The sequence below is a fragment of the Lontra canadensis genome, unplaced genomic scaffold (genome assembly GCF_010015895.1).
Source record: "Lontra canadensis isolate GAN:19392208 unplaced genomic scaffold, GSC_riverotter_1.0 scaffold109, whole genome shotgun sequence".
Lineage (NCBI taxonomy): Eukaryota > Metazoa > Chordata > Mammalia > Carnivora > Mustelidae > Lontra > Lontra canadensis.
In genome coordinates, this window is record NW_022631103.1 from 1,896,418 (window position 1) to 1,920,213 (window position 23,796).

The 23,796-nt window shown below is 44.9% G+C and overlaps 1 protein-coding gene across 2 annotated transcripts in view; it reads right to left on the reverse strand.

Annotated features, from left to right (window-relative positions):
* The window catches only part of FYB2 (FYN binding protein 2), a 119,701-nt gene that overhangs the window by 95,646 nt on the left and 259 nt on the right, over positions 1-23,796 (reverse strand). The gene's annotated exons all lie outside the window — the stretch shown is intronic.

Genomic DNA, 23,796 nt, shown 5'->3' on the forward strand with positions numbered 1-23,796 from the left:
GAAAGATGATCAGCCCAGTTCTGGATGTGGTTTACCTTCTTAGGGAAGCCATCTAACAGGTAGTTAGTTATGTATGGAATCTTTGGGGGGTTAGAAATTTAAACTGGTAGTTATTCATTTCTTGGTGAGCACAAAGCTTAAAAATATGAACCCTGGAGTCCAGCTGCCTAAGTTTAAATTCCAATCCTGCCGTTAATTGTCTTTAGGACATTGAGCAAGTGACCTAACATCTCTGCATTTGTTGCCTTCTCTGGGATAGTAATTACACCCTACCTCATAGGGTTGTTGTGGTATGTAGAATGATGGCCCCTTAAAGGCGGCCACATCCTAATCCCTGAAATCTGTTAATGTCACCTTGTAAGCTAGAAGGGACTCTGTGGGCATAATTAAGCGAAGAATCTTCAGATGGGGAGATAATCCTAGATTACCTGGGTAGACCCAATATAATCAGAAGGGCCCTTATAAGTGGGATGCAAGAGACAAGGAGGTGGGTCAATGAAACAAAGATGAGGGAATGGGGGTTGAACATGCTGTGTGCTGCTTTTTGGAAGACAGAGGAAGGGTCCATAAGCCATAATGCAGGTCACCTCCAGGAGCTGGAAAAGGCAAGGAAACAGGTTCTTCCCTAGAGCCCCCAGAAGGAATGCTGTTCTGCCAATGCCTTGATTTTAGACATCTGGCTTCTGCAACTGTAAGATGATAACCTTGTTCTGTTTTAAACTACTCAATTTGTGGTCACTTGGTACAGCAGAACTATACTGGCAATGAATACAACTGTTAGGAGGATTCAATTATTAAGTACACATAAAGCAATCAGAAGGCAATAATAGGTACCCGCTAAATTTTAACTCTGGCTATTCTAGGTGGTTGTCGAGACCACAGGGCTAGATGGGATCACTTAGGAGAATCTGTCCTGGCATCAGAGCCAAGGGACAATAGCAGAGGGCAAGAAAAAAGTCTGAGCAGACACAAAGAGGTCAGAGTAAATCAAGAGAATAAGAGAAGGGGTGGGCAGTATTAATGAGAAATGAGTGCCCAGCAGTGGTATAGCAGAGAGGTTCTAAGAAGATAAAGATGGAGGGGTGCCTGGGTGGCTTAGATGGTAAGGCGTCTGCCTTCAGTTCAGGTCATGATCCCAGGATCCTGGGATTGAGCCCCGCATCGGGCTCCCAGCTCGGCAGGGAGTCCGCTTCTCCCTCTCTCTCCCCACTGTCCACCCTGCTTGTGCTCTCTCACTCTCTCTGTCAAATAAATAAATAAAATCTTAAAAAAAAAAAAAGAAGATAAAGATGGAAAGATGTCAGGTGGACTCAGTCAAGGTGGAAACCATTCCATGGACATCACCAAAGAATGTCACTGCAGCAGCCAAAGTGCAGGCGGCCCCCAGAGTGATGGGGGAGGGAGGGGAAAATAAATGACTAACTTTTTTGCCTTTAGGAAGCTGGCCAAAGAAGGAGAGGGGATAATTAGAATGGGATTCGGGGTCAATGGAAGGTTTTGATTAATTTTTCTTTCTAGCGAATCTTCCCCTAAGCCAGATCCTGGAACGCTAAGAACTACACTTCCCAGGAGCTCTTTCAGCTAGAACTCTGCCAAGCAGAGGCATCCAGGGAGGAGTGGGGGATGAACAGCGGAGGGGATTACGGCTCACTGGAGAGCAGATCTCGGGAGAGCAGCTAGAGATGCTCCTGTGTTGGGTAGAGGGCAGCAGCCCAAATGTGTTCCTACTGGAATAATCCCACATAGACGCGAGACTTCTCCCTTACCCACAGCATATAAGCTCCTCCCCAGCCCCTCTGGAAATTCCTAAAATAACCTATCATAAACCCCTTTCTGCTCAAACTGGCAACACCAGATTTGGTTGTCTCCAACAAAAAACACTGAGCAATACATTCTGGTTTTTCCTCATAGCACCTATCAGCACCCGACCTATAGCTCATCTCTCTCCATAGGTTGTAAGCTCCCAGAGGACAGGAGCCTTCTCAGGACCATTCTGTGCCTTAGCACCAGTGCCTGGAAGCATATTTGGCCCATAGTAGGTGCTCAGTAAAAATTTGGTGAAAGAATGAATCCTTGACGGACAAATCCTTCAGTAGCCCTTTAAGATGGGGACAGTGCCTTATTTATCTTCATACCCCCATTACTATCACTGGGTCTCACAAAATATTTGGTGAATGAATTGGTGAATGAACACTTAAAAAATTAGCAGGTTCATGTAATTCATGAGCTGTAACTACACAGAATTTTTTGGTTTGGTTTTGTTTTTTTGTGTGTGTTTTTTTTTAGCTAAGGGCAGCTTAGAAGGCTCACAGAAACAAATTCTCCAGTTGCTGTAATGTCAGAAGATGACCCTGAAAATAGCCCTGAAGACAGCATGAGCACTTGAGATCTAGACTGGGAGCACGTCAAATAAATACCTCATCAGGGAGGCAAAGGCCAAAACAATCTCAGAGATGTTGTGGGAACAACTGGAGATAAAAGATAGGGGTGTCCTCTAAACGCAAAGGGTTTATCTCTTTGATATGGAAATTGACCAAGGAGGTAGCAACCAGCCAAGAGTACAAAGATAATGCTATTTTAGACACATCCGGAGGCCAGTGTGAAACAGTTACAAGCCTGAATGTCAGTTCTTTAAATGCAGTATTATTATATTTACATGAATATATTTAGCCCAACTAGGGGACAAGACTCCATCAGACACATGTCTCTCATTCAATATTTATTTTATACAATTCTAAGCAACGATAACAAAAGTACGCATTTATGCCTAGTTCTCACACACGCGCACGCGCACACACACACACACACACACTTAATATGATGTTACCATGTGCCAGGCTCTATTCTAAGCACTTAAGTCATTTAAGCCTTATGTTTAGCCCAATGTTTTCCCAAGATACAGACCAGAATATTGAGGCACTGAAAGCCCACAAAACCTGTCCAAGTTCACAGCACGGAATGGTCAAAGCTGGGATTCAAATTCACACAGTCTGGGTCCACAACCCATGCTCTATCCTGGACTCCTTAAAGCCAAGAATTTGTTGGTGTCTTTAGAATTTTTTTTTTTTTGCTAATTTTTTTTTTAGAAACAAACTAATATTTGATCAAAAGAATATACATACTGTACTATTAGCTTCCTGGGAAGTCTTTTTCTACTTTGCCAGTTTCAGAGAATTGATAACTACACTTTTTCTCCTATCCCTATCATCCTTATTAATGACTCTTATGTATAATCTCTACAATAACCCTACAGAGCTATTGTTATTGCCCCATTTTACAGATGGGCGGATAGATACACAGAAATTGAGAAACTTTCCCTAGTTTACAGACTTAGAAGTTAGGAATCTGAATCCGAGTCTGTTTGGCTGTAGAACTGTTCTTCCCTCTTCTGCTAATATGCCTTATTTATAAATTAACCTCTAATTTACAATTCTTCTGTTATCTCAGAGACATTTCATAATCAATTTTGTGTATGTCACACTTACTTTAGAAATGATATGACAAATGTACCTCTAATCATATTTCTTAACAAACAAATAATAATTCTAGGAACCAATCTGCGTTTGCCTTTAAAACACTCTGTCCATAAATAAATAAATAAGTAAATCCAAAAAGTGATACACTCTCTCAAGACATTTTGTTATTTATACAGAGATGAGCAAAACATTGGATCTATTGCATGGCTCTAATGGGATTTTAAAAATTTCTTAATGTTCTAGGACATTGTGACTGTGTGTCTTGCATTTTCAAGGTAGTTCTGACTTAACATAATTTAAAGGTGATACGCAGATGTAGAACCAGGCAATAAAATACAATTCCATGCTACACCCTTTCAAAATAGATCTGCAAATGAGAATTCCATGTTCTGACTCCCGGGTTAGAAAAGAGTACAGAAAGCTGCTACACCCTCCCTGGAGTTTCCTGTCTTGGCAGTCTCTGTCATAAAATATACACAAAATAAGTTCCAAAGAGAGAAGACACTGTTTTGATGCATTTTTCTTGATTTAAGAAAAAAAAAAGTGACTCATTTCTGAATGTCTGCAAATTGCTGAATATTGCCTTCCGGGAGGGAGGGACAATGGCAGCATCAATGGCCAGCGTTTACCATACACTGCACATTCTTCTCCTGATAAGCAAATGAAAGAGCCTTAAGGAAAAATGCAGACTCAAAATCCAAAGCCCAGAGAGAGGCAGCAGAAGCTAAGAAATTATGAGCGCAGAAAAAGAGGCAGTAATAGCTGTCAAACCTTTCCTAAGATGGAAAGAAAGAAAAGTCGATTAAGAATAGCATCTGAGTCATCCTTCATGAATAAAAGAGCTTCGATCCAAACTTCACCACTACAAGAGCTATAATGATGGCAAAATGGCCTATGTTCCTGGTACCAGTGATTAATTCCAAAGCCCCCAAGGAAGGGGTAGGAACAAGAGAGCAGAGAAGGACTGTCTGAATCTCTCACTCGCCCTCTGAACAAACACAGGACAGAAACGTTGAAAGCTTCCATCGTAAAGGTGTAAGAATCAATAATTTCCCACCCCATTTCCTATCAGGCCAAATTAGTACTTTTCATCCTTCAGTTTATATATGTGCAGGAGTCCCAGTTTTGCTAGATGTGTGACTTTGAGCAAACTACTGAATCTCTCCGCATCTGTAAAATGGGGCTAATGATGCCCACCACCTGGGGCTATCAGGTCTCAGTCCCCAGGCCTCTCAAAGCCTCATGAGCATCGGCCTCCGACAGGTGTTCTTGGTAAGCCTGCTTCTCCTCTAGTGGTGACCTCCACCCTGCATGTCAGGAAGGAAAGATCCAGAGCTCCCCAGGCTACCTCTAAAATCCCTCCTTGTCCAACTGTGACGATGCCCACTGCTGACTTTCCGAGCAGCCCCCTGTGTCCTGCGTGGTCCTAATAAAATCACCAAGTCCCCCTCCCCACAACACCCCCTGCATCACTGTTAGAGCTGCCTGAAGCCCCCACTTCTTACTAGTGGGCACTGGTGAACCAAGGACTCCTGCTTCCCTAAAGCAACAGCTACCATGCCTCCCATCTCTGTTACCCTGGTCATCACCAGAAAGCCAAGTTAGTCCATTAACAAAGGGCTCCATCTCCCACAGGCCTCTTTAATGCCCCAATGGAGCCCATTTCTCACCCTTCCCTCACCTCCCAACACTTCCATGTAGCTATGTGGAACTCAGTCAGTGGTTAGCAAAATCGCTAATATTCTCCACCTCTTTGCTCTAACTCAAACTCATACCTCCCCTCAAGACCCAACTTCCCCTGATGCTCTCCCAAGTATGGTTTTTGTCTTCTATGCTCCTCTACCCCTGAGCGAGGGTGTTGGGGGGGAGGGGTGATGGTGTTCTCTTAGCTTCTCGCTGTGGCTCCTGCGTCATTTCTTCTTCACAGACACCAACTCCTACTAATGGTATACCTAACAAACCCACTGCTCCCTATTGAAGAGGTCTTTAATATTCCTGGCCACTATCCTTCATTTACTTAAGTTTTTAGCGCCCATCACACTCCTTTCCCTCTAGTACCACTCCAAGGACAGTAAGCAGATTTAGAATCCATATAGGTAACCTTCCCAACAGGATGGTTTCATTCCTAATGATCTCGTCTCTCCCCGTATCTCAGCCGCCACTCAACATGCATCCATCTTAGTCTTTGTCATTACCAATAAGTGGACCATCTCCAGCACATCAATTTCAAGGACCCAACTCTTGAGTCACCATCTTGTCTCTCACCCACTTGCCTGTTCTGGTACCCCAGCTCTAGAAGATTGCTGGTTCCACCAAATGAATCCCTGGGCCTCAATACTTCTTCCCTGGCTAGTCTCTCCGGTAGCCTAAAATGTTGCCCTTCTCAGATCTCATTTGGTAATATTCTTAGGTCTGGCTGTGCCTTGGAATGTCCTGGGGATTTTTGAACCTGCCCCCGTGAAAGAGAATCTCCGGGGAGTCCCTATTTCATGAATCACCTGGAGGACCTACTGTATGGTCAGCTGAGTGCCTGGTCCAAGGAATCGATTGGGAAACATGTCTTACAGCACCTCAACGGCGTATCTCTTATAGCCTCATGCCTCTCACCACTTCCCGGGTCCCACTGCAATTACTCAAGTAGATGCCCCATCTTCCCCAACAGTCTGTGAACTCTTTGAAGGCAGGTAGAAAAACACACTTATCTTTGCAGAGCTCACGGGCCCCAGAATGAACATTTACTCTTTTTAAGTACTCAATAAGTATTTGCCAAACTAACACTGAATAAAACAAATGAATGGATTTCTGGGAGTAATGACCTAGAAGGAATGTTCTTTCAAAGGTTTTGGAGGGGTGGGGAGTGGGGGGGATGGGTGAGACTGGTGGTGGGTATTAAGGAGGGCACTATTGCATGGAGCACTGGGTGTGGTGCATAAACAATGTGTCTTGGAACACTGAAAAAACAAAATTAAATTAAAAAAAGAAAAACAAACAAACAACAACAATGAAAACAAACAAAGGGCTATCTGGAGAAACCTACAGATGAAATCTATGCCAAGGATGCATCTAAAATGCTGGTTGGAGCTCATCCTCCTCTGTTAAAACCTTTTGATGGGCCCCATCATCTTGATGGCAAATTAGTCTGTTGCCATACACATAAGGCCCCTTGATCTTTTCCTGCCTCCATCTCCAGCTTCAGGTCCCACCACTTCCTACCTGTAGCTCACCCCTTCAGTAAAACTGGACTGGCCTCCGTGCATTTGCTCCTGCTGTTCCCTCTACCTGAAATGCCTTTTCCATACCTAGTTGCCTGGCTAAACTTATTCATCTTCAGAGATTTGGCTGAGCTATCAACCCCTCCCGGGAGCTTTTTCCAGTGCTCAGGCTGGGCTAACAATACCTGCTCCCTTCTCTATAGAGCTCTTCATTTAATCATCCATGGCCTGTCTTCCCCGAACCCCACTTATATGGCTATCCCCGGGGTGTGGACCAGACTGCATTCTTTCCCAATCACATTTCTGTCACTACACCTAGGTCTGAGGCATGCAGAGGACAATATTTTTGAATTGAACTGAGTTGATGAGAAAGCACTGGATGTATTTATGGGCAGAGGGAATGGTGGAGAAATTAGAAGAAGTGCTTGATAAAAGAATATGAAAAGTGCGCTGAACCCAGAGAGTGTTACATCTTATTATGTTAGCATCTTTCCAAGCCCCATGCACAGCAATGTACAGACTCCATCTCGGTTACTACCCGTCCTTACCATGGGCTTCGGAGCTGCGTCACCGCAGAGCAGGACAAAACCCAAGATCCAATTTGCTTAGGTCTGATAAAGGAAAGGATATTTTCAACTTTTCATGTTTATGGGCCTCGCCCCTGAGCCCCTAGGGAGGCTATACTCGAATATTTACCAATGTTAAAATGACTCTGCCAAACCTCAAAGCATGGGCTCTATTTCTGCCCTGACTCACACTGTACATCTGCTTCATTAAAAAAATAACCAAAAAAGAACATTCCAAACATAAAGATAAGAGAAAAGCTCCCTGAATCCCAGAGGATTAAAATCATATAGCCTTGCACATGCTGAAAGCATCAAGTCTGTAACTTTCTGGCATATCTTTGGTCAGGATGATTTGTAACTCTTTATGTAAAAACAAACAAAAACAAGACACATCAATAACCTTGCACCAAATGTTCCTTCCTTGGAGCTGCTTCTTTTTTTGCGAAGATTGAGTATCCTGGACTATCCTAACTTGGGGCTCAAATACACCTTTTTTCCTTTTGCTTTAAAATTTTTAAAAAGGTTGGTTCCTTTTGTATCAACATTCTATATGGCTAATGAGTGTCTGAGCTAATGTTAGAGAACTCAGCCCTGATGCCCAAAGCCTGGGTGCTTCTGTTTTGTTATTTTTTTATTGTCGTTGTTGTTTGGAATAAACCTCTTTCTCTGGAGTAACTTTAGGTTTAAAGAGAAGCTGCAGAGAGGATCCCCCGTGGCCTCATCCAGGTAGCTAGTATGACGCCCAAGTGGCTTCGTGTGGCACCGAGGACAGGGGTCAGGGACATTTAAATGAACTCTGCTATGGCACGCCTTTTCTGCAGGGACAAATCTTCATTCACTCACTCCCAAATGGATCCAGCAATCATTTGCTGTGTGCCTACAATGGGTCATGTAAATGAGTGAAACACACAGGCCTTGCCATGATGGGGTCCACAGTCTTACAGAAAAGCCAGACAAGGAAACAGACAATAACAGCTGTGACAGGACAGCACTGGGTGCAGGCAGTGGGGAAACCAAACTGGGCTTGGGGGGCACAGAGACCTTCCCGGAGAAAGCCAGATGTGGAAAACAGGTGGGGGCGCACGACAGGAGACATTTGTGAGAAAATTTGTGAGAAAGGGTGGCAAGTATGGGCTTCCTGAGTGGGCCTGTGGCTAGACGGTGAGATGGGGAGGTAGAGAATAGGGCTCCACCTGAAAGGCCCTGCAAGCCATTAAAAAAAAAGACTTTTCAACACACATTCGCATTTTCTGGTTCAAAACACCGTCACAGAATGTACAGGGAGAGGGTGATTTAGGAATCGGTATTCTGCATCTTCCAAATTCCCTCAGTCACAGTGGAACCCTCAAGCACAGTGGAAACAAAAGGGAAAGGGGTATTTAGAAAATCCTCAATATATCAAAAACAAACAAAAAACCACAGTGACTGGGGCGCCTGGGTGGCTCAGTGGTTAAAGCCTCTGCATTCGGCTCAGGTCATGATCCCAGGGTCCTGGGATCGAGCCTCACATCGGGCTCTCTGCTCAGCAGGGAGCCTGCCTCCTCCTCTCTCTCTCTGCCTGCCTCTCTGCCTACTTGTGATCTGTCTGTCAAATAAATAAAAATCTTAAAAAAAAAAAAAAACCACAGTGAGTTCCATATTGCTTTAAGATTTGAAAATGTTGCTGACCAATGGCATTTTATGGTGGGGGTAAGGGTCTCCGAGGAAAGTTGGGTTATACATTCTCAGATGCTAAGTTCAAAACACAGCTCCCAGCAAAAGGGCTCCTGTTGGACTGGTTAGCAGACAGAGGATAAGGTCCTCAAGTCAGAATGGACGATCTCTGTACACGGGCCCCTCTTCAAGCTACCCCATTACTGACCTCCCATCACATTCCCTTCTGCTCATTTGGCACTGTCACTTGGGGCAAGAGCCAGGAGGCGTCCCTTGAAACCTGCTGCCAGCAAGTTGGAATAAGTTGAATACAGAGTGTCATTTGAAGGGGTTTCCCTCTCGGGCCCCAGACGGAATGGCCACTCGGTGTCCTTGGGATTCATGACAGTTTTATTTAAAGTGCAATTTATTGAAAGCTGAAAAGTGAAGGGCTGGAGAACTTTGTTGAGCTACTTTACTGCCTTCACCCCCCTCCAGCTTATGATGGAAACCCCTTAGCCAGTAGAGCCCTTTTAATTTCTTAGGTTTGTTTTTCATGTTTAAGTCCCAGTTGCATGAAGCAACCATCAAAGAATTCAAAGACACCATCCCAAAGGCAAGTGGGACAGTTTTACAGGTGTTAGATGTTTTTCTTTCTTTTATGTAGGTTCCACATCCAGCCTGGAGCCCAGTGCAGGGCTTGGACTCAGGACCCTGGGGTCAAGACCTAAGCTGAGATCAAGAACTGGATGCTTAAATGACTGAGCCCCCCAGATGCCCCTCATTTTTGTTTTTCAAATAAGAGAAAGCAGCTTCTGTCTGGTCTCTTGTCTGTTGCCCCTCATTTTTGTTTTTCAAATAAGAGAAAGCAGCTTCTGTCTGGTCTCTTGTCTGTTCAGCACCTTCCTTATCCAATACCAGTAATAGACATCATCTCTGAGATGTGGGGGACCCTTGTCATCATTGTTACAGATCATCAGCCTCCCCCTACCACACCCACCACCCCATTCACTGAGCTTGTACTGCTGTAATCTGTGCTTTCCGGACAGAAGCTCAGATTGTCCTAACAGCCTGGCCAGGCAGGTGGTACTAGTCCCATTTTATAGGTAAGAAAACGGAGGCCTGGAGAGCAAGCAGTTTAGCTTAGAGCTTAATAAACCAGGCTGTAGACTTCAGAGTCAGTGTTCAGATCCTGGCCTTCTCACGTTTAACCAGGAGACTAAGCCTTACTTGCCTTACCTCAGCTCTTGTCAATAACATGGCAACAGTAACAGTATTTATACTATTGTTGCCTGTGTATTTGGGCAAACCATGTTAAGCTTTATTTAGCACAGTGCTTGGTACATAGTATATTTTCTACAAATGCTAGCTAACTATCATTACTCTCATTATTATTGTTGTTATTGTTTCTAGTTGAAGTTGCATCATTACTATTGGTAAATTTGGACTTTAAAATGAGGTCTGATTCCAAAATTCGAGCTCTGTATTAATTACCACATTGGGTTAGTCCTTTTTCATGCACCACTTTGTCTACTTTTTTTCCACGGGCAATGGAGAAGTGAGTGGCTTCCTTTCACAGACAAAGACATTAAAGCTGGGGGGCCCAGTTGCTTGCCTACAGCTAGGGAGCTTATTAGCTGGCCAACTAGACCTTCTGACCTCACTCCCCTAGCTCCTACAAATACACCAACACAGCCTCAGTTGTTGCCTGCCAACAGTCAAAAAAAATGTAACCAAAGAGCGTTTGGGAGGCAAGGCCTTTTTATCTGTGACAAAATTTATTCAGCCAAAATTGAGGCTTAAAAGTCATTGTGCTTTCTGAATATGTATTTGGCTAATCCACTCACTAAACCTCAGAATCTTCTTTACTCAAAGAACGAGAGAAGCCAGAGCCACTTGCGAGAGAGCTTTACAGCACCAATCAGTCCCATACTGTCTCTGAGGGTCTGGAACCAGCTCACCGTTGCTGTCACCATAGTCTTGGGAGGCTACCAGCTGTGTGGGGCCAAGGCCACCCTCTGTAGTCCAGCTGTTTCCCAGGAAAGCAGCCCCCTCAGTCTCTTGGAGGGAACCATGAACTGATGGAAGTCCCAGAGAAACTTTGTGCTGCGGTAGAAAAGCACTGACCAGGAGAACCCCGGGTCCCCTTTGGCTCCTGCCTTCACTAGCTGGGGTGTTGAGGCAGGCACTGTGGGTCTCTTCTCCACCCAGTGGGGAAAAGATGCTGATTCACAGCAGAGTTAACTGGTAACAGCGATCTCTGTTTTGCCATCCTTCCTGCCCTCTTCATTCAGTGGCTTGTTCAGTCCACAAATGTTAATCTCCTAAACCAGATCTGACTCCGCTCCCCCATGCTGTATGAAGGGACACTAGTCACACAGTGGTCACATGGACGGCTATGTGACCTGCTTCCCTTGGAGTTGTGGGACTCAGGAGCCCCACTGTAGATTCAAGTGGTGATGGGATGAGCGAGTATTCTCCATCCTCAAGGAATTACAAGCAAATCTGTTGTTTTAAAGGTCAACAGAGATTATTCATTCAGTAACTAATTGAGTGCCTACTATGTAATAGGTCACGATCTAGGCAAGTGAAGGTGCATCGTAAAGCATCATACAGGAAAATTATTAATAGCTGTTTTTCCTCCCATCATCCCTCTAGATACTGATGGCTCTTGAAGCTTCCGTTTTATCCCCCCTAGTTCATGTCCCACACTGGATGCACTCTTCTGTTCATCCTTGGGTTTCCTAACATGGTGCCTGGAGCAGAGGAAACAGGAAGTATTTGTTGGAGGACTGCATGCCCCCGTGCCTTTGCACACATTTCACCCACTGCCTTGAGTGCTCATCTCCCTTTTCATTGTATGAAAAATGTTTGTCTTACTTGACTGGGCTCAGTTGCAACTCCTTGAGGAAACCATCCATCAGATATGTACCAAGAGGTGGTGATTCCCCTGTGCTCCAAGATGCCCTGCATTTCTCCTGTATTTTATAAATTCCCTTCCTCCCTAGACTAAGAGCTACTTCAAGTGCGGCAATGGGATTAAGAACATCGGTTCTGGGGTTGAAAAGTCTTAGATCGGAATCCTAGCTCTATGAATTCAGGCTCTGTCTCCTTCACAAAACTATTTCAGTTCACTGTCCGCTATTTCCTGATGAATAAAATGGGCACACAACTCTTCACATCCTAGGACTGCCATGACATCAGTGCTGGCCGGGTGTCTGGCATGAAGGAGGCCCATAGTAATGGAATTTTGATGAGGACCATTGGGATATGGATAAGGAGACAAAGGAGGAGGAGAAAAAGGAAGAGAGGGACAAGGATAAGGATGATGACCATGATTATCATGGTGATTCTGACAATGACGAAATGCTTATCTGTGACAGGGGACACACTTAGGAAATATGCACAGAATTAATTGGCCTGGTAGGTTCAGATGGGAAACAACAGATACAACAGATTGTATCTCTTCTGATAGGTGGCCATTTTGGTTTCCAATAATAGAAATACTTCCATTTTGGCCTTCCTCTTCTTTTGACACACAGTATCTATAGATCTTCTTGGAGCTTACATTCCAATCTACTGCCTGGTCCTACTCATTTTGTGAAATGATCCTATGAAATTGCCCTCTCTCCCTTATTACCCACCCCATTTTCCCACCTTGTACTCAGCCAAGTCTACAATACTAGTTCAGAACAATGGACAGCAACACAGGACCCACCCTTTCATGCATTTAGTTCTGCTGTCCTTTAACCCATGCACCCAATTTTGTCCTCACTCCTGGAGGCTTCTCTTAGCTTATTGTCAGCTAAATCTGGAAATTACCAAAGGGGACCCCAGCAAGGAAAAAAAAAATGAAAAAGGCAACTAGATGTATATGGTCTTGAATTGATCAAGTGTCGGGTCAGACTTTGTTACTTAGCTTGTTACTAGCTTGCTGCAAACAGCCAAAATACTTGAAGGGCAGACTGAGTCAGGCTCTGCTGATGAGAATGCATGGCCTCACGGAACATTAAATGAGATTTCTCTGTGTGAATTGACAAGAAGAAATAATAAGGCTTTAACATCAGGATGCTGGCAAAAAGAAAAAAAAAACATGGGCAATTACTTAGCTTTGAGAGAAGAAAGAAAAATGAAGAGGTACTCCAGCTTTCTTATTTGTAAGACGTGTAACCTTGGGTCCTCAAGAAGAGTGTATAAGACTTTGGCTCACTGAGGCTAAAATGAAAATAGAAATAATACTGGAATCAACTCAGGATCTGAATGTCTGCTATGTCATTCTGTGATCTTGGAGAGCCCACCCAGCTTCTCAGAGCCTCAATTTGCTCATTTATAGAATGGGATACCGTCTGGTTTGGAAAACTTGTGGTAAGGATTAGAAATCGCTGAGTTTAGCTTGTGACCTGTCAGAGGAAACAGCAATTTTACACAAGCATGCATATGTGAAATTCATTAACCTCAATCTTATGCATCTGTACAGAAATTATTTCTTGCAGAACTTATCATGAACTGAGAACATAAGTGAAAATCTTTGTTGATGAACTGAAGCTATAAAATCCAATTCTTTTTTTGGTAACATTTCAAATATAAATAATTGTATTTGTCCTGTCTACCTCACAAGGATCTTACGGATATCAAATATGACAAAACTTTGAACAGAAAAAAAAAATGAGAAAAACAAAAACAAAAACAGAATCCAACACAGATTGAAGACATTACCTTAAATATGTATAAATGCTAGACAACACAAGAATTTTCCAGATGGGAAGCTTGGTTAACCCTTGGAATGGTTTACCAAAGAGAAGGAGTTTGCATTTCAGTGTCTCACACAGCACCTACCACATGGAGAGTACTCAAAGGATACATAATTAATGAATGGATGAGTAAATCTCATGGGAGCTAGGATTTGGTGGGGAGTAAAGGGGAAAGAGGGGAGTGGTTTAAAGCAGGGCTCATTATAATGATTCTGTGAAATTATCTCAAACTTTGGAATTAAGCAATTCTCTAACCACATACCCACTGGCTCATGAGCCACGTGAGGAAGAGAAGGGGTTGGTGAACTTGGCCCCAAGTGTATCTTTCCTGCCAGCCACTCTACACCCCTGTACTTGTCCAGTGCTGTGTGGAGCGTGCAGTCCTCAGCAGAGGCACGGGACTCTCCATGTCTCTCTTCTGCCCTGTCCCTGTGGCCCCAGACATGCCCTGCTATATTCCCACTTAGGTTTCTTCACATATACTATTCTCTATGCCTGGAATGCCTTGCCCTCCCCATCATCTATTGCTTGGTGAGCACTTTTCATCTTTTATTTTTATATTTTAAGATTTTATTTAGTTATTTGACAGACAGAGATGCAGTGAGAGAAGGAACACAAGCAGGGAAAAAGGGAGAGGGAGAAGCAGGCTTCCGGCAGAGTAGGGAGCCCAATGCAGGGCTCGATCCCAGGATCCTGGGATCATAACCTGAGCCGAAGGCAGATGCTTAATGGCTAAGTCACCCAGGTGCCCCACTTTTCATCTTTTAAAATTGGGAGAGAAAATGGTCTCCCTTGTGAAAGTCTTTTCTGACTCACCCAAGCTGAGTGAAGACATTCTTATAACATTCTTCCTCTCAGCTCTGTCAGTTACTTGAACATACGGGCATTACTGTCCACATATTACATTAAAGTTATCACACCATATTATTTTTGTACATCTTTCCTTTTAAACTCTGAGCCATCTGAGGGAGGTCTAAATCATGTTTTACTTCTTAGGCCTCAAGTACGTTGCCTGTTAAATGAAAGCTCTCTAGGGTCAGAGGTTTGCGTTCAACTCCTCAACACCTCGTAGTTGTGTGGCCTTGGGGGCTGGTTCCTTAAACCTACTTAGGCTTAGTCTCTCCACCTGAAAACAGGAACAGTAATGTTCCATCTCCTTGCCAGACCTCTGTTCAGATTAAATTTTTTTTTTAAGATTTATATATTTGAGAGAGAGGGAGAGAGCACAGAGGCAGAGGGAGAAGCAGACTCCCCACTGAGCAGGGAGCACAATGTGGGGCTTGATCCCAGGACCCCGAGATCATGGCCTGAGCCAAAGTCAGATGCTTAACCAACTGCGCTACCCAGGCACCCCTATGCAGGTTAAATTATATTATTCATAGGAAGAGCTAAGCACAGGGCCTAGCCCCTACAGTGCTATCCATTGTCATCATTGTTGTTAACGATTTAAGACATCAGGAGAGAGAACAGTGACTAATAAGCATGGTCTTTTCCTATGGAATTTATGATCTAGAATGGGAGAAATTAAATAGCTATTTATGTACTTTTCTTTCTTTCTTTCTTTTTTTTTTTTTTTAAACAAATGTGGCACATGCTCTGAAAAATAAGACAGCTTTGGAGTGAATGATGGTCATGATAGTCTACAAATGTGGGAGGCTAAATAATACCTCCTCCTGAAGATGCCCTAATCCCCAGAGCTCGGGATAGATTACCTTATATGGTAAAGGAGATCTGTAAATGTGATGGCCTTAAAGCTCTCAACATGGGGAGACTCTCCTGGAGCACCTAGTGGGGACAGTGTGATTATAAGGAAGAGGGGGCGATCAGAGTCTTAGAAGATGTAAGGATGGAAGCAGAAGAGAGAAGAGACGGTGCTCTGCTGCTAGGGAAGGGTTCACAGACCCATGAATGTGAGTGACTTCTGAACTGAAAAAGACAAGGAGAACGATTCCTCCCAACAGCCTCCAAGAGCGCAGCGCTACGGACCTTCTGGAGACTCCTAACCTCCCAAACTGTAAGAGAATGAATTTGTGGTGCTTTTAGCTACAGACTTTGTGGTCATTTTTCACAGCAGTGATAGGAAACTAACATACTTGCTCTGTAAATAACACTTTGCGGCATACAGTGGTTAGGTTAGGTTTTGTTGTAACCTAGCAACCCCTAATCTCTGTGATTTAACCTAAAGGTTGCTCTCGTGCACGTACACATTCGTGTACACACACACACACACACACACACACACACACTTTAACAGCCCAACAGGCGCTGGAGGGCGTTCTGCTTCCTTATGCTTACTCGGGGCTTTCCATTTAGTGACTCAACACATGGCTTGAAAGTCACGGAGCTAGAATTTGAACCGAATGCTTGACTTGAGGCTCTTAGACACTCAGGACCATCAGACTCCATTTTGAACTCACTAGCCAGAGAAGCATAAACAAACATGGAGACAATTAAGCCAAAAGTTGTCTCAAATTCTACCTGGAGTAAAACCTTGGGTTTACCAGCAAATAGAACAAGCATCACTCATCTTCTTGACCTCCCCATGAGCCACACATCTCCCGTGACAGCAGGTATAAAATCTTTCAACGTCAGTGCTCAGAGTGGTGCTTGATGACCCTCTGATTCAACCCATCATCTTACAGATGAAGATTCTGGAGACTTGCCCCAAGTCACAGGGACATGCTGCCAGGACCAAGACTGGTTCCTGAAATAGGACTTTTCCGACCTGTCTGGTGGGAGAACTGAATGAGATAAAGGCCTTTCCTGTAAACCTTTGAATGATCTTAATAAGATACACCCATGTATTGGCGCTCTAATGTTTCACACAGGAAATCTGATTTGATGGCTCATGTCCCAAGAGGAGGAGCCTAAACTTGAAATTGTGGAAGCCCTGTCCATGACCTCACCTGTACTATACAGTTTCCTCTTCGAGGATAGGACCCTCTCTCACCCAGTGCTGGGGGTATGGAAGGGGAAGACATGGGATTCCTTCTAGCAATGCGTGGGATTCCTCACAGCTGCCCCGGGCCACACTGCATTCCTGGGTTGGGGCAGAACACAGAGTTTTATGGCAAACGTTCCCAACAGGGAGTCTAGAATTTGAATATGTTTTCCCACATCAGTCTTGTGAAGCTAAAAGTCAGTTAAGTACTTCCACAGCAACAGTAAAGCTATGGGAGGTTTATAGCCCCTGATGCTACCACCTGTTGGTAGCTTACAGTGTTGACTGGGAAGGTGCCCAACAGCTGTAGCGAGACTTCAAGTGACCTTTCATGTGAAGGGTGATAAGGCTCTGATTTTCTGCTGGGAGAGTTCTCATAGGTTTTCATTGTGAATGCACGGCATGAAGGGAGGCCGCTTTTTCTGAAAAAGAGTCTTGAGGGACAGCAAGAACGGTTTGACTAGGTCATTCTACCTGTGGGTTGTTTTATCCTCCCAAGCGGACACTCAGAGCAAATTGTGTTCTTGGTTTCATGGCTTCGGTGCCTTAGGTGCCTCTCTGTTTTTAGCTAGCTCTGTACTTTCGGCAGCATGATATCACTATCCAGGAGGTTTTGGGGGAAGAGGAACTCTTGCAGAAAGTGTCCTTGAAACCTCCAATTCTGGGCTGGAATCCCAGGGTCGTCACCGACTGGCTGTGTGTCCTTCAGCAAGTTACACACCCTCTCTGGGTCTCCCAACAGCAGTGCTTACTCTAGTGCTGATGTGATTAATACATATAAAGCCCTTAGAATTATGCCTAACATACAGAAGCAATCAGAGTCAGTTGCTACCATTAATAATGATGATGAAATCATGCAACCCTAAAAAGCTTGTTTCTTCCTCTAAAACGAGGATCATCTCTAGCTCATGTGTCCTGTGAGGTTTAAATGAAATAATGCATGTAGGTGTGTCCTTCACCAATACTAGGTAAAAAATTGGGTCTCTGGAATCAAGTAGGTGTTCAATTCCTGATTCTGTCTCAATTATGAAATGGAGATGGAAACAGTAGTATTCATAGCAATAGGGAAGAACAATAAGTAAAACTTTGAGTTTTTCCAGTATTAGGATCCAAAAATTGCTTATTGTTTCTGAAGCACAGTATTTATAACTTTTTTGTATTTGGTACTTCCTCAGAGAAGGTTAGGGTTAATCTTTAAAAACCATCCCCAGAGTCTGCCACTTGAGATTTCTACAGATGAGTAAAACCAAATCCACGAGTCAGTGATCAGGGAGGAATCATGACCATGGTCCCCAGAGACCTTCCATCCATTTCCCACGCCGAGTGGTAATAAATACTTCTCAGATTTCCTCACCACAGAGCTAAGCACAGCTGCTGTTTTCAGAGTGGTCAAAATAACAACATGGTACAAAACACCTCCCAGACTGGTAAGGGGAGGCTACAGAGTATCCTCATTACCTCTTAGTTAATTAGCTGAGAAGCTCCATGTAGGAGTGTGGTGGGCCTGCCCTAACAAGGTACACCAGACTATGTGGCTGGAGAGACAGAAATTGACTGCCTCACAGTTTTGGAGACTAGAAGAAGGCCCAGACCCTGCTGTGGGCAGGGTTGGTTCCTTCTGAGGGCTTCAAGGGAAGGCCTGCCAGGCCTTTCTCCATAGTTTGTATGGATTCCTCCCTGTCTTCCCTCTGGGTCTTTCTCTATGTCCATACTCTTCCTATTCATAAGGACAGCAGCCATATTGGAGGAGGCTTGCCCTAATAACCTCAATTTCACTTACCTCTGTAAAGACCCAATCTTCAAATAAACTTACTTCTAAAACACTAGGGGTTAGGACTTCGAGGTATGGATTTTGGAGGATGGGATGCAATTCAAGACATAGCAGTTCATTATGACGATAACTTACTGTTATTTTAGGGTGTAAATTACCTGCCTTTTGGAGCTGTTCAAGCTCTTGATATGAATCAACTTATTTAAACCGGTTGACAGCTAAGAAGTCACTATTATGTCTCTTTACAAGTGAGGTAATGGGGCCACAGAGCAATTCAGTAACTTGCTTGAGGCCAAACAGCTCGTAAATGGCAGAGCCAGAAACTGAGACTGCTCAGGGTCCATGCCTTGCTGCCTCTATGAGCAAAACGTAGTCCCTGCTCTCTGGGAGCTCTTAGTCCAGACCTAGATGGGGTCTGCTCCAAGGGCTGAGCTCTTGCAAGGTGAGGAGAGACCATTTGTGACCAAGGGGCTGGGGCAGGTTTCTCAGGGAGGTGACAGTGGTGTAGAGTCTTAGAGTGGAAATCAGCATTCTGGAAAGACATGTGTACATGGGGAGACGCCAGACTGGGGCACAAGGGACCGCGGGAGGGGCAGGAGGATGGAGGGGGAGCATCTTGGTGGGGTCAGGCAGGCTACCCGGTTTGGACTCTACCCCCCAGACAGAGGGGAAGTACCAAGGGGGATCCAGCAGGGGAGCAACAGGATCAGATTCACCTGTTAGAACCATCTCTAGCAGACAGATGAGGGTACATGGTTTGGAGCAGGGGGTACTGCACTCAGTGGGATGGTCACTCAGTTGTGGGGTCTGTGCTGGTGAGTAACACAGCCCTGCACTTGTGTGTGTCCCTTACCACCTCACTGTCAAGGACTCAACAACAGAGTTCACGAGGACCCAGTGGTAGTTCTTTGCATAGACAGGAGTGATGGGGCCAGTCTTTCAGAACTGTGAATGACTGAGTGAGCCTCCCTATTCCCCTTTGCAGAGATTCTTCTGGAACTCACAAGAAACCTCACCCTGGCAATCTGATCTTAATCCCCAGTGCACACTGCTCTCCCCAGAACAAGCTCTTAACAGGAGACAGCCCTTTCCAGTACTATCCCTCTCCATGGGCTGGGGCACTTTTCTTTTTTTATTTCTTTCCTTCTCTTAACACATACCCTGTCTTGTGACTTACTCATTAAAAATCAGATTATTCAGGAAAAAAACAAAAACAAAATAAAACCCTCTGAAGTTGCACTTGAGGGCTTGCTAAGGAGTTCTACAGACATTCAGAACTGGGTTCTAGACTCAGCTCTGTCAAAAATAAGCCACCTGGGACTCTGAAAAAGCCCTGTGGTGCCAGAATGTCAGAGTGCAAGGAAACTTCAAGGGTGACATTTAGTTCACTCTTCCCACCTTGGAGGGGAAGGTCCCTCCAGGGAGCTCTTGGCTTAGAGGATAGAGAGAATATGCTATTCAGTCTTTGAATATCTGGCCCTCTGGGAATTTGGTTCTGGCTCTGTTCTTTTTGTCTCTGTCTCTCCCTGTCATTGTGTCTTCCTGTCTCTGTCTCCCTCCCTCTCCCCATCTACCCACCCCCTCATCTCCCCTTCCCTCCTCCTCCCCATCTCTCCTCCCTCCATCTCTCACCAATTTTTCTAATGAGCCTGGGATGAACCCCACTTTGGGTTAGGCATCCATTTTGGGTGCTTCCTGTCAAAACTTAGATTTCTTCATCACTCTGCTTTTCATTTAATACCCAAATTGTCTGTTTTCTTGACATTCTCCCTTGCAAGACTGGAGTGACTAGATGGCCTCTGTGACTGACGCCTTGAAACCAAGGAGAACAGTCACGGAGCATTCACTGTATGTGTGGCACAGTGAGGAAGTGGTCACCACGGGTGTGGCCACATTTCCCCGTGGGCCCCAAGCTTCCCCATCTCTGAAATGGGAGTTGTTAGTCTGCTTGGGCTTTGAGAAATCTCCCAGATCCTACCTTTTATTATTCAAGGACTTGCTTGAAATCACTTGACTAATAAGAGGCAGAGGTAAACATCAATACGGGTCTTTCAACTACAACTCCAAGGCTCATTCATCAAAACTCAAGTGCCATCTGGTAAGCATCCTGACTGAAAAGCATTCCCAGTTCAAAACGCTGTGGTAGGTGTGTCTGGGTGGCTCAGTGGGTTAAAGCCTCTGCTTTCGGCTCACGTCATGATCCCAGGGTCTTGGGATCGAGCCCAAGCATCGGGCTCTCTGCTCCCCAGGGAGCCTGCTTCCTCCTCTCTCCCTCTGCCTGCTTCTCTGCCTACCTGTGATCTCTGTCTGTCAAATAAATAAGTAAAATCTTTAAAAAACAAAAACAAAAAATGCTGTGCCAAGCGTTTCTCCTGCCAAGACCCCATGCATAAGTACAAATCTCTGTGGCTGGGGGAGATCACGGAGGCATCCCTTCATGACAGCTCTGGAGAAGACTCCTCAACCTCTCTGTCTGGATGCCTAAACTGTATGATAAAGCACATTCCTACAGAATTCTCTCGAGCCTCCTACCTATGGGGGAGAAGGATACATTTTTTTAGGACTAAAAACAGCGAAGGATATCTAATTGTTCAGATATCTATTGACACAGAAGAAACCACTCCAAAACTGAGCGGCCCAAAGCAACAGTCATTTCTCCATATCCCACAATTTCGTGGAAAAGTAAAACAAACTCTTGGACGTCTTGCAAACAGATTCCATCCTAAGTCATCTCACTCAGATTCTTCCAGGGGCTCAGGCTTTGCAGCTTGGAGTCATGGACGAATCCTCCTTCCCCCCCACAATTTTTATCCACTCCATCAGTAAATCCTTCTGACCCTACTTTGGTGCTGTACCCCCGACATGAGCATTTCTGGCCACCTTTATTGTGAAGACCCTGGCTTGCATCACCACGCCCTCTTGCTTGGAGGAGGGCAATCACCTCCTCACAGGTCAGCCAGAGTCTGTTCTTGTTCTCCCTCTCATCTATTTTCAAAACAACAACCAGGTGATCCTTTTAAAATCCAAGCTGGACCATTCCATTACAGCAGTCACAACATTCAGACGGAGCTCCCGCTCCCAGAGGAAAATCGGAAGTGCCAGGGCCCTGCATGATCTGACCACTCTCTGCTTCCTCCAGGCCAGCCATTCAGGACATTTTGCTACCCCTGAACACACTGACAAGCTTCTGCCTCAGGGCCTTTGCATTTACTGTTCTCTCTCTGTAGAATGTTTTCCCCTAAGACACCCACATAGCCAACTCCCTTACTACCTTCAGTTTCTGCTCAAATGTCACCTGTGGATGCCTTTCTCGAAACGATCCCATTTACAATGGCCTTACCCTGGAGGAACCTGGGGGGCTTAGTTGGTTAAGCATCTGACTCATGATTTCACCTCAGGTCAGGATTTCAGGATCCCCACACTGGGATCTGTACTCGGTTGGGGGTTCTGCTGGAGATTCTTTCTCCCCTCCCCCTACTCATGTACATTCTTTCTCTAAAACAAATAAATCTTTAAAACAAATAAAAAAGCCTTACCTGCTCTCTCAACATCCTTAAACCCTTCCCTGCTTTACATTTCTACACTGTAATCACTGCCATTTCACCTAACATATGTGCATAATATGTATTTTATGTATAATGTATGTTGTATAATGTATATATGACATAATATATGCTATATATAATGTGTCATATATAATATATATTTATGTATATTTAAATATATATTTAATAATATGTGTATGATTTAAAATATATATATACAACAAATATATATATTTGTTGTAGTTTCCTCTGCTAGAATAGGTTTTATAAAGGCAGCATTTCTGGTTGGCTCACGGCTTCATCTGCAACACCTGAATCAGGCCCTGACAGTGCAGGGGCTTGATACACACAGGTGGCACTGATGAATATTTTGTCAACTTCTTAAAAACAAAACAAAACAAAACCCTCTAAGATGAGAAATGACCCATATTGCTCTGACATTTTTTTCCTTTGCATGAGCAGAAAAAGTTGCATCACTACATTAGCTAACATGCTCTTTTGTACTTTTTTTTCTCAATTTCCTAACATTTTGCTGGCTGGCCTGTTGGAATCCTGGCCTGTGATCCCTGGCTTACAGCTGGCACTCCATATTTGTTACTGACCAAGCCCCCTCCTGTTCCAGCGCTGCTACCAACCAGCTGTAGGATGCGGGGTAAGTAACATTCTGACCATCAGTTTCCTCCCCTGGCAAAAACCAAACAGCAACCACCACCCAAATGGGGCAAATGGCATTGATCTCACTGTGCTAATATGTAGATAGACTCTAACGGATGCCAGTGCACACCTCGGTAGATCAGAGAGGGCAAAATATGTCACTTTCTCTTTCTTTCGATCACACTAACTCTATTCAGCCTGACATTTCTACATCAAGGAGGAGTTTCTCAGCCGTTGCTGAACCACAAGTTAGGGAGAGAGAGAATCAGAAGGGAGATGGAATACCAACGTGCCCTTGCTCCCTCTTCTCCAAACTCAGCTGATTGGACTGATCAGCCAGAGAGACAGGTCTCCTGCCCCTGGCGGGACAAAAGGGAGCTGTTTTCTGATGGCTGAGAGGAGATGTGTCCTCCCCCTCAACTTCAAACCAAACCTCGGGGAGGGAAGCCAGATGATTCATGGGAGAAAACAACTTGACTCCAGATGTCTAATGAAGAACATATGAAAGCAAAACACTTCCCTGCCCCACACCTTGGAAAGGAATGGACTTTGAAGAAGGGAAAAGAGGGGAGTAGAGACTTGGAGAAGGAAAGAGAGGAGGGCATTCCGCTGAGGAATTCTGCAACCACGTCAACAGCGCACTGCCGTGCAGGAGCGCGGGTCCACCTGGCTTGGCACTGGGCACCGGCCCACGGTCATCTCTAATTTTACAAGCACTTCCAATAATCTCACCAACTAGTTACTCTAATAGTCATCCTATTTTATGAGTGAGGAACGCAGGGGACGCAGGAGGATGAACTCACTTGCCCCAGACCACACAGTTAATAAGGAACAGAGCTCGCAGTAAAGCCACAGCCACCAAAGAGCACCGGGCAGCCCAGCCCTCTGACCAGGAAACCGGCTGATCACCAGGGGGACCAGCAGGGCCCACAAGGGCAAACAAACAGAGAAAAGCCAACAGGCACATAGCCACAGGCTGGGGGGATAGGTTTGAAACCCAGCGGGGGAAGGGCAGTGAGAGGACCCCTCATGCCACCACTCCCCAGAGCCCCTAGCTCCCTCACCCCCGGAGGTGGCAGGGGCACACCGTTCACGCCCCACCCCCCAAGTCCCCTCACCCTGTAGCAAGGCCAGGTTGAACTGCCTTGCACCACACAAGCAGCACATGTGTTTGCTCCCCTCCAGGAGGCAGAGGCAGCCCTGTCCCACAGCTGTGGGCAGGCACTAGAAAGGACACAGAGAAAGCCA